Source organism: Cupressus sempervirens, chromosome 9, assembly GCF_028749045.1.
Source record: "Cupressus sempervirens isolate cs-2001-9-10 chromosome 9, ASM2874904v1, whole genome shotgun sequence".
Classification (NCBI taxonomy): domain Eukaryota; kingdom Viridiplantae; phylum Streptophyta; class Pinopsida; order Cupressales; family Cupressaceae; genus Cupressus; species Cupressus sempervirens.
Window position 1 is genome coordinate 803,735,964 of NC_143126.1, and position 19,950 is coordinate 803,755,913.

Below are 19,950 nucleotides of genomic sequence, written 5' to 3' on the forward strand. Positions count from 1 at the left end.
ATCATTTATTAATTAATTAATTAATTTTTATGCCATTAAATCCCTTTATCTTAATTAAAAATATTTAATTAAGGAATCCCTCCCAAAAATGTTTAAATCTTATTTAAACATTATTTCCTTATTTATTAATTATTTAATTAATAAATTGACCAAAAATCCTAAAATAAATAAAAAATTTATTTTTTGCCCAAAACTTGGCCAATTTCCTTATGACCAATAACCTCTTCCAAAATCTTCTAATCCTTCTTTAATTTCGATTAAAGGCTAATCCCATCATTTCCTACCCCTAATCCCAACTCAAAATATTTAATTAAGATTAAATATTAATCCTCATGTTTATTAAAAAAGTTTTAATAAATATCTCCTCAACCCAAACCCTTGAAATAAATAAAACTTTATTTATTTCCTAAAAATCTAATTTATCCTCATCCTAAGAAGTTCTAGACTCTTCTAGAAAGTCTTCATCCTCATCCTAGGAAATTCTAGACTATTCTAGAAAGTCTTTATCCTCATCCAAAGTCTAGACTCTTCTAGAAGATGTCTTTAAACCTTATCCTAATCCCCTCCTAACCTTGTCACATTCCCTAAACATGGGTTAAAACTTACTAACCCAAGCCAAAGTTAACAAATATCTCCTCCTTCACCCACCCTCATTAAATGCCATCCACTTGCCTATCCCTAAGCTAATCCTAAACCATCCTAATCCATCCTCTAATCATTTGCACAATCCTAAGCAAGCTTAAAACCCTCCTAATCAAGCCCAAGTCAAAATTTCTCTCATCACCCTCAAAATATCTCAACCATAAAATTTTATGAAGTCCACTAGGTCATAAATGACTCTTACAAGCCCTTTTATTGCTCTTACAAGTCATTATGAGGGTCTTTATGAAGATTTTATCCCTTGAGCCTCCTTTGTTGACTCATCCTTCCCCTTTTCTTCATCCTCTCACCATGTGACATGTGTCACTCCTCGATTGGATATAAAGAAGCACAATCCATGTGCTCTCTTCTCATGCAATCTGAGCCCTCCATGAGCTTTTTCCCATCCCTACATCTTAGCCCTCAATCCCTCAAGCCTCTTGCCTATAAATTGGATCCTTCCCCTTTGCAAAATAACACAATCCATGAAGTAAAGTCATAATGCCATTTTGAGAAGCCATTTTACATCAAAACCATACACTCACACCCAAATTCCAACTCCATTTGAAGCCCTTTTTGAAGCATAAGCTTGAGCATACATCCTATCTATTTAGACAAAGCCACTCAACAAGAGAGCTTCTCATTGAGAGAGTCCATTAATGGCTCATATTCTCAAATGAGAGTTCATCTTAGTCTATCTTGAAGTTTATGAATTTTTTTTAGTTTGTAGAAGCTTTATTTAGATTTGGTTTCTATTAGCATACTAACATTGCTCATATACATTTTGGCACGCCCGGTGGGACCCCGCATGGGTCATCTTCATTAGCTTTTTTAGTCAAGTTTTGTATGTCATTTTCTGATTTTGGCTAATTTTACTTGTTTTTGTGATTGGTAGGATTGTATAAATTGGCTTTGTAGGTCCACATGAGCATGAAGAAGACAAAGGAACTCATAATCTATCTCATAGTGTTTGCAGATTTTTCAAGCTTATAGGTGGACAAAGAACTTGAAATTCTTCTTCCTCTTCTTGTCTATATTCTTCTTATTCCATCTACTTCTTCTTCTTCTTCTTGTGGGAGATCTTGGCCATTTTTTTTTAAGGAAGAAAAATCATACACACTTCTTTTTAGTGCTTAAAATGAACCCCCAAATCATACTTAAATCCATTAAAAAATTAAAAATTTGTAAAAAAGAAAAAATCTTTTAACAAGTGAAACTAAACCAATCTAATCATTTGCATCCTTGCAACATCAAGGTTTTAGATGCATTCATGCAAAATTAGGAACACTTCATTTTTGGGAATTTAAAAAGAACGAAAGTTTCCATTTCAAAAGGTTCAAAATCAACACTAAGTGCACACTAAAGTTCTTTTAAAAAATATCATGAAAACTAAGAGTCCTAAATGGTTGCCAAAATTGTCCTAAAAAGCTTTGTTATTTTTTCCAAACAAATGTCTTGTTGCAAAATCTTGAATGTTTCTTAGGTTTTTCATACATCAAAACAATCTAGGAATATCATTTTTGGGCTTAAAACATGCAAACTAGAACACAAAATCTTGAATGAAAAGCAAAGTCCAAAGAGTCATTTTCACTTTTGAGTCCAAAAACAATCTAGAATGATCTAAGGTTAAAACAAAGAACTTCAAAGTTCTTAAAACAACACACAAAATCTCAATCTTGAATGCTCAAAGGAAAAAACTTGAATGTTTAATCACTTGTCTTTGAATGCATGTTGCTAAAATCACTCTTAAGTGCCATGGATTAAAATCAAAGTTTGTTTTTTATGAAAGCATGATTAAAACAACAAATCCAATCTTGAATGCCATAGATCAAATAATCATCTTTTGGAGCATAAAAAGAATCTACATTTTTGTAATCTTTTAAGTTATAAAAACAAATAAAAATGCTCTGAGTGAGTTTGTCGTTGGATTCACCCTCTTTAATCACCCATAAATTTAACCATTGGTTGCAATCTCAGTGTCATCTATGGGGATGGGTCCACCTAAGAGGTTGTTAAGTGCTCCACGCAAATCAAACTGCACTCACTTGGGTTTTTAGTGGGTTTTCTAAGTTAGAAAATTCCTTGAATGCACATTAATCTCGCTCACACTTCATTTGGGTATAAAAATTGGACAAATCTTGACATGGAGGGCCTCTGGGCGTGTGCTTGAAATTGAATCTCACACACCTTTGTTTTGGGCTTAAAATAAACTCACACTCAATCTTGAATGCCTTAAAGAAAAATCAATCGATACTTGACGTGGAGGGCCTCTGGGCGCGCGAGTTTTCTTTTGTTAACCCTAACTCTTCTTATTGTTTGCATTCTTCAATCGATTTACTTTTGCTAGTGCTTCAAGTTGGAATTGAACATTGTCTCTTAAACATGAGTGCTTGCAAAGTCTAGATTAGCACACATAAGAGTCAGTTGGTAAAAGAACAAGCGTGTTTTTTAGCCCAAGGTCATCCAAGTCTTCTCTCCCCTTGTCGTCTTTCAAGGCCATCTTGGGTGCATAAGATTAGGATCTAAAACCTTGTTTCTTTTTAGGAGGCCTGCTTGGGGATTTCATCACCCCTTGGACGACCTCAACTCCAGCGTTCTGGCGGAGTATAAGAATCGGGAGGTGAATCGAAAGACACCTCTCTTGGGATCAAGATTTTGTCACTCGGGCTAAGCCTCAAGGAACTTTATACCCTTGAGAAGTGAAAGAGGAGAAGTGGGTTACCACTCCTCTCGGCTGTGTGACATCTTTTTGGTCTCATCTACAGATTTGGGCCTCACGTACCTTGGGTATATCGAGGACTCCTTAGCTAAACCAACTGTCAGCCTTGTAGACAACCATCTAGGATGTTAATGTGTTTGAGGTGACTGATCGAAACATTTGTAGAACATACACACTCCTTGGCGCAAGTATCACTTTTTGAGAATCAAAAACTTCTATCTGGTTGTTTCTATGTATTGCTTGATCTTTTATTTGTTGAATGAATATTTGCTAAACTTGGTCAATCCTAGCTTAGGGCATACTTAGCGTAGTCACTGCCTATTCCAAAAGTTGAACGAGTTGAACCAAAACAACCAAGATCTCTCAAAGCCAAGTAGATTCAGGAATTGATGTCAGAGCAACCCAAACCCAAACAGAAGTTCCACAAAGTTAAACTCAAACCATCTCTAGCATACCAAGAACTTTCAGCCAAGAGAAAAGAAATAACACCAAGCCCACGAATTGCCAAACTCCACAAAGTAGAGGACAAAGCTACCGATGAAGCACTTCAAGAGGCCTGGTTAGAGTGCAACATCAAATTTAGCCAACATCCAGGAGTTAATCCTGCTTATGCCTTACCAACTAGGCATGATTTCTATGATTAGACACCCTTGTTTCTCCACATCTTCTTGGATAAGCTTCACTTTAGAGTCATCTTTGTAGAAAAGCCAACCATCTTAGGTTATCCCCTTAAGCATTATTAGCTCATCCATCTCATTTAGAATCAAACCATCTAGCCAGCAATCAAAACCTCACATCCAAGCCTTCAAAATTTTTGTCACTTTTGCCAAAATTTTGCCACTCCTAAAATCTTCCAAATCCATCAATCTCACCAAGGTTATCCCTTTGACAGAGCTTTGTCTAGGGTAATCCAGATTTGTCACTTGTTATCCCTCATCACCTTGAGCTAAAGGTTGGGATCCACAAGTGGTCAATCTCATGTTCTTCCTAAAGGATCATCAGTCTATCCTTAAGTTGACACAATCACCACCAAGCTTGCACATAGGAAAGCAGACCTTTCGTGCTTTGGAAACATATCTTTGAAGTTAGAATCTCTAACCCAATCCTCCTTAGGTTTTGTCATTTAGCTTTGCCTTAACCTAGGAAATCATTTGCATAGAGAAGCCTTCCCCCTTTTGCATCCATCAACATTATTGCATCTCATCCCTAGGAGCATTTTTCATGCCACCCGTCACTCGCTTAGCCAAGAAGAAAGAAACAATGGAGCCCTATCATTTGGATCGAACAACCTCACCCCCCTTGAGCACTCAGCCATCCTTCAGCCCAGAGAAAGCTATGCCATCATGTACTGACATTGAAGCTTTCATGAACCAACCAGAAAATGCAGTATTGGTAAATGCCATTATAGACAAGAACAAAGAGACAATCATGGCTAATTTTTGAAGGGAAAATGTAGGAACCTTTGACTTTGGAAGACCCCCTCCATTATTAGATCCATCTCACCCATTGTTTGGGCAGCTACCACCACCCATAGGCTCTTATGATCCAAATTATCCTCAATATATGCCAAAAGAAGAGCCTCCAGCCAATCCATATGATCCAACAAACCCAAACATACCATCATCCACCCAAGTTGAAATCTCCATGCCGCAAGCCAACCTAGCCACCACCACTCCATCCTTGGTTCATACCTCTCCGCTCCAAACCCCCTTTACCCAAAACAACTCACCGTTCACCCCCTTCACTATTGCTGCTGCTGCTCCCCAACCCAGCCTTCCAAATCCACCCATCTCCCAAATCAGTGCTAGCATCTTTGGCCAACCTCAGCAATATACAATAGGGATGCCACCCATGGGGCCAAGTAATCAACCTTTCATCACCCCCAGCTTGTTCACTGTAGCCCAAAGCACAATCCCATCATTTCCATTAGGTCTTGGGAGCTCAATACCATTAGCCACAAATCTACAAGCTACTACCCTCACTCCACAAAGCTATCAAATCCCACAAGCTACTACCTATTTTCTACCAAGCTCCCAAGTGACCCCAGCCTCTGCCACCACTCTACCAAGCTTCAAAATCCAACCACAAAGCTATCAAACCCCATTAGTTCCATTCCCAAGCCTCTAATTCCCACCACCTCCACCACCAACTAATCCATTACCTCCAATTACCAACTAATTTTCAATGCCACTTCTAGGAGGTAATCTACCACCCTAGCCAACCACCAATTATTTGCAGATACCATCCCAAATGGGGGCACAACCCACATATATTGGTCAAACCCCACAAGCCCCCCAATCCTTTCCCCAAGCCTCTCAACCATCTTATACCTTACCTGCACAAAGCAATCCATTTATCCCACAGCCAGCTTATGTTCCTCAATCCCAACCTCAAATCCCATATCAACAGCAAACCTCATAGCACATGCAACAATATGCGCCACCTCCCCCTCAGCAATCTGTAATCCACCATGCAGCTGCCCAAACAATGTACAATCCCTATCAGAAAATCCCTCATAGCCATCCATATTTAGTGGCCCCATCTAGCACATACCTACCTCAAGGCACTCCTACATTGGGGGCATCCCAGCCATCACCTATCAATTCAGAATGGGAGCAAATGAAGATAGCTCTGAAAGCCATCCAAGAAGGGAATGATCCGAAGACATTCAAGTTTGAGAATGTGTGTCCTTACCCATTTGATAGAGCCATTACCATGACACCATTTCCCAAACACTTTGAGGTACCCAAATTTGACAAATTCAGAGGAAAAGGAGACCCTGTCACACATATCAAAGAATTTTACATGCACTGTCAGGACGTAGCATACAATGATGTCTTCCTCTTGCACCTTTTTCCCAAAAGCTTGGCTAGACCAGCTCTTGAATGGTTTTATAGAATCCCCTATGGCACAATTAAAAACTTTGCTGAATTATCTGAGGCATTTGTAGCCCAATATGCCCATCTTGTTGAAACAGAGCTATCAATAGTTGATCTTGTCCACACCAAGCAAAGAGGTGGAGAAAGCCTTGCCGAATACCTGCAAAGATGGCAAACCCTTACCACCCGCATATCCTGCACCTTGCCAGAACGCCATGTGGTGAAAATTTTTATTGATAATGCCCATCCTAGCTTGGCTCACCACATGACCATGAACTGTTTGCAGACCTACAAAGATATCCAAGAGAAAGGAATGATCCTTGAGCAAGGACTCATTAAAGATGGTGTGGTCAAGATTTACAAGGAAGCCAACCAAAATCAATCACATTCCAATGACAAGTCTAGGTATTGGAACAAAAACAAGCACATTGCAACATATGGCATCACTGACACCAAACATGTGAATATTATTGGTCCTTCTCACAACCAGTCCAACTCACCATATCAACCAAACAATCAACAAGCTATCAACTACCAACAACAGAATAACCAAAGCTATCAAAACCACAATCCAAGACCCAACTTCCAAGGGTCTAGCAATCAAGCTAATGCCATCAATGTAGCTGCAGGACAAAAGCCTAGATTCCAACCTACACCTAGAAACTATACACCCCTTGGTGAGCCATTGGATGTCATTTTTGAGAAATTAGTCAAGGAAAACCTCATCAAATTTTCTCCTACCCAGAAAATTGACCCAAGCCAATCCAAAGCTGCATGGTACAAAGATAATGAGTACTGCAAATTTCATAGGGTAAAAGTTCACACTACCCTCAGATGCATGAAACTGAAAGACTATGTGCAGGACCTCATTGATCGGAAGGAAATCACTGTTGGTACCCAAACCTATCCCAATGCAGGCTTACAGATCTATCAAAATGCTTTTCCTCCACACCACAACCAAAATCCTAGAAAAGCACCTCTCCAAACCAACAACAACAACACCAACAACCGTCAACCAAACCAACATTATGGGAAGAACAATGACCACACTTCATCCTATATAGACTATGGTAGCCTTATAGGTTGTATATCCGAGAAAGAGCCTTCTGTTAATGTTATCAATATCCAAGGACCAAACAATGAGTGTGCAGTCACCACTCGAAGAGCGCGATTTAACATCACAGGCCCACCTGTTACACCAACACCATCAGCTCCATCAAAAAGCCAGTACAATATCTTGGAACACCTTGGGAACATGCCAACCCAAATCTCCATTTTAGACCTTCTTCGCACTAGTGCTGTGTACAAGAACATCCTTAACAGTGCTCTCATAGAATCCCGTGTCCCTTCTGATATCAATGCTACTAATTTTCGTAATCTTGTTGGACACCTCTCATCCTCATGTGCCCTATCATTCAAACCCACCGACATACCCGTGGTCGAGCCAGATCACACCCTTCCGCTTCGCATAGCCGTCATGGTATCCAACTTTGCTGTGAAAAGAGTAATGATAGATAATGGATCAGCCTTGAATATTTGCACCCTAAAATTCATAAAACAAGCTGGGTATATTGAGGCAGATATCATCAGTGAGGTTATCACCATCAAAGCTTATGACAACTTGGAAAGAACCACAGAAGGAACTATTTTGCTACCAATCAAGGTTGGGCCAGTCATCCAAGAGACACTCTGCCATGTTATTGATCTAAACCTACCATTTAACATCCTCCTCGGTCGCCCATGAATTCATGCCATGAAAGCCGTTCCATCCACTTACCATCAGTGCGTCAAATTTCTGCATCAAGGCACTGAGGTAACCATCCATGCCGATCCAGAACCCTTTGCTTAATGCAATGCAGTTGAAGCTTCATATACAAACCATTGCCCTGGAATTGATATCGGCACATCCATCGCCAGCTCATCCCACACTTATAATGACCCAGAAACCATCCTCGCCTCTACCCTGTCTACCGTGAAGATCAATAACAAAGGTTGTGGAGAGTATAGTCTGTCAGATGCATTTGCTGTCGGGGCACTCCCACTTGATCCACATGCCCATGGACGACCGACATATCACAAAGCTAAGGAGATTCCACCTCCTCGATACAAACAGTTTGGCCCAACAACCTTTGTATCCTCGAAAATCCCTCTTCATGAGGAGCTCACTCCAGATATAAACAAATGGTTACATAAGGATGCACCTCAAAAAAATCAAGCACGCCTTGATCACTTTAGCCAAAAGTATCCCCAAGAACATAAGCTCATCACTGACAAATGGAACTATCAAGGTGGTGGTCTAGGACCAGAAGAAAGAGGCATGCAATGCCCCATCGATGCACACAAGTGGGAATCGAAGTCAAGTCTTGGCTTTGGCATACCCACAACTAGGGGCACCAATGAGAATGGTCATGCTTTTTTGAACATTCCCCGCAACCTTGTTGAAATTGAAGACATTCCTGAGGAAGTTGAAAAGAGAGCCTACGACGATATCCTAGACCAAATCTCCCTTGGAGACTCTGTTCTCCAAGAACTATCCATCCACCTCATTGACCTACCACTCACCCATCCACAACTCATAGATTGGGACCAACCAAGTGTCATACACATCGATGAGTTCACGTCAGAGGAGGCACTTCTAAGATTCATGGGAGTTGAAACTTCTCACAAGAAAACAAAGCTAGATTCTGCCTATATCTACAAGCTAGATCCCAAGGGGTATTTTGGAGAAAATCCCCAACCTAGTTTCGATACACCCAAAACTGGAACTAAGGTGAATCTGAGACTAGCTAAGGCAACGAAGAGAACCCCTCAGCAAGAAAATCCAGAGCCACAAGAAGAACATGAGGATTTAGCATTGCCTCCTCAAGATAATCAACCAGAGGTGTCTCCTATTCTAATTGAGGATACTCGAGAAGTCAACATTGGTTCTTTAGAGATCCCCAGACTTGTTCACATTGCTACATCCCTATCACAAGACCAAGCTGACCTCCTCTTTGAGGTCTTAAGAGAGAACATTGGCCAATTTGGATGGTCATATCAGGACATGCCAGGACTTGATCCAAAGCTTGTAGTTCATCATCTTGCAGTTGATCCAAAGATCAAGCCCGTGAGACAAAAGCTTAGAAAAATGCACCCCAAGGTGGCATTATTGGTCAAAGCTGAATTAGAAAGAATGTTAGCTGCTAAGGTTATCCGACCTATCGACTACTCAGAGTGGATCTCCAACATGGTCCCTGTCACTAAACCTTCCGGTGACATCAGAATCTGCACTGATTTTAGAGATCTTAACAAAGCTTGTCCAAAAGACGATTTTCCCTTGCCCAACATAGATATGATTGTAGATCTTACAGCTGGACATGAAATTTTGTCCCTCATGGATGGATTTTCTGGGTATAATCAAATCAAGATTGCAGAAGAGGATCAACATAAGACAGCATTCACTACCCCTTGGGGAACCTTTTGCTACAACATGATGCCTTTTGGCCTGAAGAATGCTGGGGCTACCTATCAAAGAGCTATGACTGCCATTTTTCATGATCTCATCCATACCATTTTGGAGGATTATGTGGATGATATCTTGGTCAAGTCTCATACCTTCATGGATCATCTTGCTGACCTGGAGAAAGTCTTTGATAGGTTAGCCAAATATCATCTCATGCTGAATCCCAAGAAATGTGTCTTTGGGGTCACATCTGGCAAGCTTCTAGGATTCATAGTTTCTAAACGAGGTATAGAGATTGACCCCAAGAAGGTCAAGGCTATCTTAGACATGCCTCCTCCCCAGACACTACGACAGCTTCGCTCTCTTCAAGGAAAGCTCCAATCTGTTCGGCGCTTCATCTCCCAGCTTGCAGATAAGTGTACACCATTTTCACATTTACTGAAGAAGGATGAGAACTTCAAGTGGGATCCTTTATGTCAGCGCAGCTTCGACCATCTCAAGCAGTATCTCATCAATCCCCCTATCTTGGTTCCACCAGTTCTTGGTCATCCCCTGATTTTGTACATATCAGCAACACCTACTGCTCTAGGGGCACTTCTAGCACAGCTTGATGACTACAACAAAGAAAGAGCCATCTACTACATTAGTAGAACCCTAGTTGGTTATGAACTCAATTACACTCCTATGGAAAAAGCTTGTTTGGTAGTTGTTTTCTCAACTCAAAAGCTTTGCCATTACATGCTAAGTCATACCATCCAACTAGTCTCCAAGATTGACCCTCTCAAGTATATGCTCTCTAGAACAACACTTATAGGCCGTTTGGCCAAATGGGTTATGCTCCTTAGTGAATTTGACATCCAGTATGTGGATAGAAAGGCAATAAAAGGGCAAGCTATAGCAGATCACCTAGCTGATGCACCTCTAATAGATGCTTATCCATTGATCACAGAATTTCCAGATGAGCATATCTGTCTAATTGAAGAACAACCCCCATGGAAACTTTATTTTGATGGCTCATACACATCTCATGGATTACGGGTAGGAATATTGTTGGTCACACCTCAAGGAGATTAGATTCCAAAAGCCTTCAAGCTACAATTCCCTAGCACCAACAATATAGCTGAATATGAGGCCCTCATAGCAGGATTAAAGATAGCTGCAGAATGGAACATTGTTGAGCTACAAATCTTTGGCGATTCTCAGCTCATCATCAAGCAAGCCCTAAATGAATATCAAACCAAAGATGAAAAGCTATTACCCTACAAAGAGCTAGTTGATCAGCTAACCCAACATTTTACAAAGCTTCAGTTTACACAAGTGCCTCGAATACAGAACAAAGTAGCAGATGCTATGGCTACTATAGGCTCGCTCTTGGAAATTCCCCAAGTAGCTACACAATATGAGTTTTTAGTGGAGTAGCTCCTCACACCCGCCTATGCGAATGAGGATTCAAATCGTGTTTGTATCTTGGTTGGTCCCCAATCCCCTTGGTACCATGAGATTCATGCTTACCTTAACGATGGTATCATATCCCCTCACCTCACATGTACCCAATGCCAAAACCTCATCCGAAAATCATCCCGCTATGTTATCATAGCCAATACCCTATATCGTCGGGGTTATCACGATACTCTCTCTCGATGTTTAGACCAAAATGAGGCCGCGATGGTGTTAAAGGAAGTAAACTCTGGACTTTGTGGTGCCCACACGAGTGGTATTGTCCTAGCGCGACAAATCCTTAGAGCAGGCTACTATTGGCCTACCATTGAAGAAGACTCCTATGACTTTGTCAAAAAGTGTCTCCCATGTCAGCAACATGCAAATCTTGTGCATGCTCCAGCCCAGGATCTACAGCCTATTGCACCACCTTGGCCTTTCGCTTGTTGGGGCCTTGATCTAGTTGGAACTATCACACCCCTCTCATCTGATGGACATAAATGGATAATAACAGCTACAGACTATTTCACTAAATGGGTGGAAGCAGTCCCCCTAGTGTCAGCTATAGGAGTTCAGGTCTCCAAGTTCATCTTGTACCACATTGTTTGCCGCTTCGGCATCCCATCCACCATCTTCACCGACCACGGAGGTAACTTTGAAAATCTCAACATGGAAGAATTATGCACTTCCCTCCGCATCCATCACCACTTTTCTAGCCCATATTTCCCACAAGGTAACGGCCAGGCAGAGGCAACTAACAAAACCCTCCTCAAAATTCTAAAGAAAGTTGTCAATGATTCCGGCTGTGATTGGCACCTACAAATAAATCCAGCCTTATGGGCCTATCGAACTTCCTTCTGTACATCCACAGGCACAACTCCATACTCCCTAGTCTATAGTGCCGAAGCGGTACTACCTATAGAGGTTGAACTTCCCTCCTTGCGCATATCTTTGCAAGGGCAAATATCAGATGAAGAATATAGAGTAGCTCGACTCACCTAGCTAGATCTCTTAGACGAGAAGCGACAACAAGCCTATGATCATCTCACAGTCTATCAAACTCGTCTCAAAAGAAATTTCAACAAGAAGGTGCTTTCATGACACTTTCAGCCAGGTGACATGGTCCTCAAAGAAAACATGAAAGTCCAAGTAGATCGAGAAAAGAAAGGCAAGTTTGAACCTACATGGCTTGGTCCTTATGTTGTCACTGCTGCCTTTGGCTCCGGAGCTTATCAACTATCTACACCAGAAGGAGAACTCTTGAATGATCCTACTAACATCATTCATCTCAAGAAGTTCTATGCTTGAAGATCCTTGGTATACCCAGCTTTTGAAAAATACAAAAGAAAAAAATAGTAAAGAGAAATAAGCGTCCAATGGTGAAAACTTGGCAATTCAAGCACCTTGGATAGGTAACTTGGTGAAAACCTGGTAATTCAGGTGCCTTGTGTACTAAAGACTAATCCATTATCTATCACTATCCTATCCCTCATCCATTCACCCACCATCCCATAAGACACACTTGCTTGTTCCCTTGGTGTTCCAACCAAATATCCAAAATCTGGTGAAGCTTGTAAATACCTCCTGTACAGCTTGTAAATCTTGTACCAAAGCTTGTATTATACCTTGTAAATCTTGTACCATACCTTGTCTATCCGAATCTTTTCCAAGGTTTGTACCATATTCTAGCCTATAAATAATCCTGTATCCTAGCTTGTATACTATCACGTGCACACACAAAACCCTATTTTCACTTAAGCTTTTCACAAACCATCTACCTATCCACGTATCACCTATTATAGACATCCCATCCTTCACAAACATTTCCATCTCACAAAAACCAAAACATGAACAAACTTGTACATTTGTAACATATCTTGGTCCATCAGCTTGTACATCCTCTTTAGCTTAGTACCATTGTATCTATCCAACGTTCGTGTCAGTTCATCCTTGATCAGCATCTTGCACCCATCACACATCTTAGTTAGCTATTCCAACGCATCCTTTAGCTAGATTTCCTGTCACCAAAGTGTTATCTTTCTTAGTTTAGCTTGCCAGATGCATCACTCATCCAAATCCACCAGCTTCGGTGCTCTCTGATAGGTCCTTGCAGGATATAGCTTTCCTCATGTCTGATCTTGGTTCGTTAGTACCTTGTCCTACCCATCTCGTTGGCAAACGACTCTCTTTTGGATTTTCACTTTCTTTTGATTTTGAATCTTCCCTTTTGGGTCTTGAAGTATCTTTTCCAAGGAATCTTTTTGTTCCCTGCTCAAGGTTGCCATGATCTTCCATATCATGGTATGCTACGAATGGGGCACTCTGAGCATACGGTTTTGATCAAGTCTTTCGTTTGTTTCTTTTTTGCTTGTGGGTTACCTAGTGTCAATTCCACACTATTTCCTCTGGGTTTCATGTGTGATGCTGGGGCAATCCTTGTGTGTTTGTTTTGAGTTAGTCTGTCAGTCCTCTGGACAGTTGGTGAAAAGGCCTTGATGTTCTTGGTAACCTTGGCAATTAACCAATAGTCCTATAGCAAATCTAGTGCTCAACTACATGGTGGTACTTCTCTTTGAAGTATCCCCCCACGCAAAAAGCTTCAATGGTTTTCCTTCATCTCCATTATCCCCCATCCATATCCAACATCCATCTCTCCTACCCTAGCTGATGCATCAGTATCTCTTTGAATCACTCATCACTCTTAGCTTTAGGGATCCACAATCCTAGTCTTAGGGATCCACCAATCCAAATCAACCCACCAAGCCTCATCTTTCGAGATCCACAATCCTAGTCTTAGGGATCTCTGAAACCCATCTTCCGCCAATCTAACTCTTTGAAATCCCGTTGCATCAGCTTTATAATCCCCTCATCCATCTCCCTATCCTGGATTCCTTTTATAGTGCTTCGCTCCTTCATGCTCTGCAATCCCTGAGATCTTAAGCTTGCTTCCTCTTGTGCCTTTGATTCTCCCTTTATCATTCTCTCGTAGTGAGAGTTTGAGCTAACTAAATCTCTTCTCTTAAGCCAATCTGAGTCTTCTTGCTCATCTCAAATTCTTGTACTTTTCAAGAAGTCGTCGAGCCTTGCTTTCTCTCCCTGCCGGCTTCTTGAGGGGGCATCTTGCAGTCCATTCTCTCCTCTTCTGCTCTAGCCTTGGGCATCTTATTTTCTTATCTTTGATGCCATGCCACTTGCGGCATCACATCAAAGAGGGGCAAAATGTAGACACCTAAAAACCTTTAGAAAATAAAGTATTTTTATTTTCTGAAAAATTCCTGATGACATCATCATTAATTAATTAATTAATTAATTTTTATGCCATTAAATCCCTTTATCTTAATTAAAAATATTTAATTAAGGAATCCCTCCCAAAAATGTTTAAATCTTATTTAAACATTATTTCCTTATTTATTAATTATTTAATTAATAAATTGACCAAAAATCCTAAAATAAATAAAAAATTTATTTTTTGGCCAAAACTTGGCCAATTTCCTTATGACCAATAACCTCTTCCAAAATCTTCTAATCCTTCTTTAATTTCGATTAAAGGCTAATCCCATCATTTCCTACCCCTAATCCCAACTCAAAATATTTAATTAAGATTAAATATTAATCCTCATGTTTATTAAAAAAGTTTTAATAAATATCTCCTCAACCCAAACCCTTGAAATAAATAAAACTTTATTTATTTTCTAAAAATCTAATTTATCCTCATCCTAAGAAGTTCTAGACTCTTCTAGAAAGTCTTCATCCTCATCCTAGGAAATTCTAGACTATTCTAGAAAGTCTTTATCCTCATCCAAAGTCTAGACTCTTCTAGAAGATGTCTTTAAACCTAATCCTAATCCCCTCCTAACCTTGTCACATTCCCTAAACATGGGTTAAAACTTACTAACCCAAGCCAAAGTTAACAAATATCTCCTCCTTCACCCACCCTCATTAAATGCCATCCACTTGCCTATCCCTAAGCTAATCCTAAACCATCCTAATCCATCCTCTAATCATTTGCACAATCCTAAGCAAGCTTAAAACCCTTCTAATCAAGCCCAAGTCGAAATTGCTCTCATCACCCTCAAAATATCTCAACCATAAAATTTTATGAAGTCCACTAGGTCATAAATGACTCTTACAAGCCCTTTTATTGCTCTTACAAGTCATTATGAGGGTCTTTATGAAGATTTTATCCCTTGAGCCTCCTTTGTTGACTCATCCTTCCCATTTCCTCCATCCTCTCACCATGTGACATGTGTCACTCCTTGATTGGCTATAAGGAAGCACAATCCATGTGCTCTCTTCTCATGCAATCTGAGTCCTCCATGAGCTTTTTCCCATCCTTGCATCTTAGCCCTCAATCCCTCAAGCCTCTTGCCTATAAATTGGATCCTTCCCCTTTGCAAAATAACACAATCCATGAAGTAAAGTAATAATGCCATTTTGAGAAGCCATTTTACATCAAAACCATACACTCACACCCAAATTCCAACTCCCTTTGAAGCCCTTTTTGAAGCATAAGCTTGAGCATACATCCTATCTATTTAGACAAAGCCACTCAACAAGAGAGCTTCTCATTGAGAGAGTCCATTAATGGCTCATATTCTCAAATGAGAGTTCATCTTAGTCTATCTTGAAGTTTATGAATTTTGTTTAGTTTGTAGAAGCTTTATTTAGATTTGGTTTCTATTAGCATACTAACATTGCTCATATACAGTAATATTATATTGTATTTGATTTCATAAGATCTTAAGAGATGATTTAATTTATTTCATGATGTATATTATTTCAGCCTTTCATACCCTGTGACCTATTAAGTGGATGATTGTGTATTTTGTTTATTGTAAAGTGGCATCATATATAATTGTATATTATTTAAATAGATTCATATTGGTATATTATTATTTGATGTAGATTTATTATATATTAGATTTATTATTAATTAAACTTAAATGTCATGGGACCCTTAAGAATTTTAATCTGTTTTATGGTATGTGTTTATGTGAATGTAAATTGCTTCTGCTATGTTATAACCATTATTGTTAAGTTATTATCTTTAACTTAAAAAAAATGTTTGACAAACTTAGTGAAACTTTAGGTCAACTTCTTTTGGGTCACATGGGGCATTACAGCAAGGGATTAATATATACTCCTTTGGTAGACTTTTCAATTCTATATTGACCCCTCCTCTACACAAACAAGACCATAACACAAATATAAACAAGACCATACAATTTTTTTTTATAACATGTAACTATAATACATATGAGTGCCATCTTCCTATGGATTACATCATTTATCAATAATGAATACAAAATTTGAACCTCAGTACACTTGAGGGATGTTTCACCAGCAACATCAATATCACACTCACAGATTGCAACATCTCCCACTGCTTCCCTCAATGGAAAAACCATCTCTCTAGGTTGCTCACTTTGTATATGAAATTAAATCTAATTCAAAGGAACTATCCAAAAACTATTCATTCAAACTATACAATGTCAAAATGACTATAAATTATAATGACTTTACTTATCACACTCACATGGCCATCTATGGAAAACCTGGGGGAAGTTCTCTACACAACAACCTTGGTCTCTTGAGAAAGGAAAACAAAGAATTAGACATTTTCAACATTGTTCTCTATACTTGGAGGATAATCTATTTTTTGGGTGTTTTCAAACCACTACATCTTACCAATGTCTTTTTCATATCCACTCTTTCCCTACTATAGAGCACCTCTTTCGTATTTATAGAAAGCTTCGCTCTTTCCAGTATGTAGAATGCCTCGAGTGAATCATTGATTTCTATTAATTTCTCACTTAATTTTTATATCTTATACAATCTACAATAATTAATTGGACTATTACTAAACACAACTTTCTAATACATTCAACACCTTGCAAATCCTAACAGTTTTGTGATGCTAGTCTTTTAATAGAACACAATACAAATTATTGCTTCATTTTCTACAACATTAAATATGGAGTTCATCCAATCTTTTATGTCTATCTATATTTAAACTTATTTGAATTTTTATCTATCTATATGGAGCTACATTCTTGATGGAATTTTGTTGCATAATGTATAATCATAATCATTGCCTCCAAGACTACACCTGGTGTGTATATCATTTATTGTCATTGGCATTTAACCATTCAAACATGTGGATGACAGATCATAAAATATGAGATAACAATTTTTAGGTTGTAGAGAGTATTCATCAACCAAGATTTAAGCACAAAATATGAACAAATCCTCTTTTGAATTGTGGTAGATGACATAATCAATGCATTGCTCTCACTAATCACACTCAATTAAATAAACTGCAACCTTTGATTATATTAGAACTTAATGTTTTTCAATTTTTTTTTGGTATTGAATTGATGCAACGATAGAGTTATACAAAAGCTTACACTAAATACAATTATAACTTTATTTTTGTTGGAAGTTTAGACTTGTGACCATAGATGTTCAATAGAGGCACAAATTTTGTGAGAAAACCAATCCAATGAGGGTTACCACAAAAGTTTTGTTATCCAATAGGAGAGCATGAGTGCACGAGTCAATGAGCTAACCTCTTCAACTATGAGCCAAGGGTTGAGAGGTATTAATTTTGTCAAATTCATTCAAAACATTACCTCACATTATCTCTTATAATGTCAGAGCCTTACACTCAATGGAGCTTGATTGACATAGACTTATTTGTAACCATTCAACTTCACACCACCTTAAAAATAATAAGACCTAATTAATTATTTGAATTTTTTAATATTTCATGCACCATTTTAACTAAACTGCATTTAAAGCTCCATGTACATACCATCTATTATTCTAACTCTACCAGAGTTGTTTGAACTCTATAAAATATATAATCAATGAATATCTTTATTGGCATCACCAATTGTATTTGATCAATCAAGCTTCAACTCTTTCATTATTTCAAACTGAAACCTACTGATGCCTAATCAATCAAGTTTTTCTATGCTTTTGCAACATTTTAACTAGCCTACATTTGAGGTCTTCCCACATGTATACACATATGTAATATCAATTATAACTCCTCACAGAGGCTTGTTGGAGAGATAAAAAATAGGTATATGCATTTCTTTCTATTATAATCTCATCGAAAAGTAGATTATTGTCTTCATCAATGTATCTACATCTCTTGCAATACAAATATTAATTAATGGGAAGAGGAACTTTGAAGAAGTGTTGTATGCTCTATCGAGTAGTAATTTTAATTAATTAATCATGGATGCTAGAACCATTGGAATAATAGATAATGGGAAGGAGAAGCATGGGTTCAATGTACTTTAGAAGACTATTGTACTACCAAGTAGGAAAACTAAGTATAAGTATTGTGATCTCATAACATTTGATCTTCCTTATGTTACTTTTGACTACAACCAGAAGATGATTATCTATTCTTCCCCAAGCAAAGGGTTTTCCTCCATGTAGGAGGCTTTGAAGAAAAGTCTCTCAGAAGCTCTGGCCTATTTCTACCCTCTTCATAGGAGATTGTGTATGAAAGATGGGATTCTTATAGTTGAATTCAATGATCCTAGAGTGGACTTCATCCAAGCTTCATGGAATGTTGTCGCAGATGGTGATCTAGCATGGGAAGACTCTACTTCTTTAATGGAGGACATTTTTCTTTTCAATGATACCATTAATCTAAATGGGTTTTTCCTTCCAATGCTTGCATTTCAAGTGAGATTCCTAGGAATTTTTGTGACCATAGAACCATTAGGAAGAAAGTATTTTATAAATAAAATAATATTAGAGGTAGTTGGAATATACATACTATTATTTGTCTAGTTACCATGCATTACCGAGGAGAACTCATGCGGGTTAGGCTTTGTAGAATATTGTTGGAATTATAGGATGATTAAATATTCAAGTTGTTTGGGAATATTCAAGTTGAAACCTACAGTGATTGAACAGATCTTGATAACTATCATACACATTAAATTGCATATGCCAGAGCTAATAGAAGTAACATGAAATATGATCTTTCATATGGTTTAATCTTTGAATTAAATTTTTTACTAGAGACTAAAATTGCACCTCTAATCTTATATAAAATTTCAAACTACTTGTTGTTACAGAGGATTCCTGAACAAGTGACTAGCTCCTAGGAGAAATTAGTGATGTCTATAAAGAGAAAATAGATCATATAGTGAAGAATACTAACCAGAAGGATCTTGGTGGTGATGACCCAATTTCCAATAATAACGTAGAACAATTTGAGGAATTCTCAATAAGGTACATCGAATACTTCGCCCTATTAGCTTTGTAAATGCTCTTCATTGTCTTCAAACCTTTATATTTGTATAAGGTGATCACATTCTATGCATCCTTATAGTCATATAAACTATTTTTTATAATTTTTAATATATGAGACTTGTGACTATTAGGATTGCATAATGAATATTTGTATCTTACTCATATTGAACTCTTAAAACATTTATTCTTTATGGCATACATCTATAATTAATTTGTAGCTAATAGAGGACAAAGATATGTAAAATGAAATTTAACAAGGAAATGTTGTAAAATAATTCAGAGCATGCCTAGAGTTATAAAAGCAGAGTCATTATTATAGTTATGTATGATATCTATGAGAACAAATTTTTTATGTTTGTCTTTTTTCATGCCCCTACCTTAAAAGAGACTCCTAAGATAAGTGGGAAGAATAACAAGTAATGGGGCAACGAATAAGAATGAATATTTTTTTAAAGGTAGATGATGAACAATGATCAAGTCAATAACAATAAGCAACCTTATGAGATAATTGAAATTGCTAATAAAACATAAAAAGGTGCAATCAAGGAAAATAA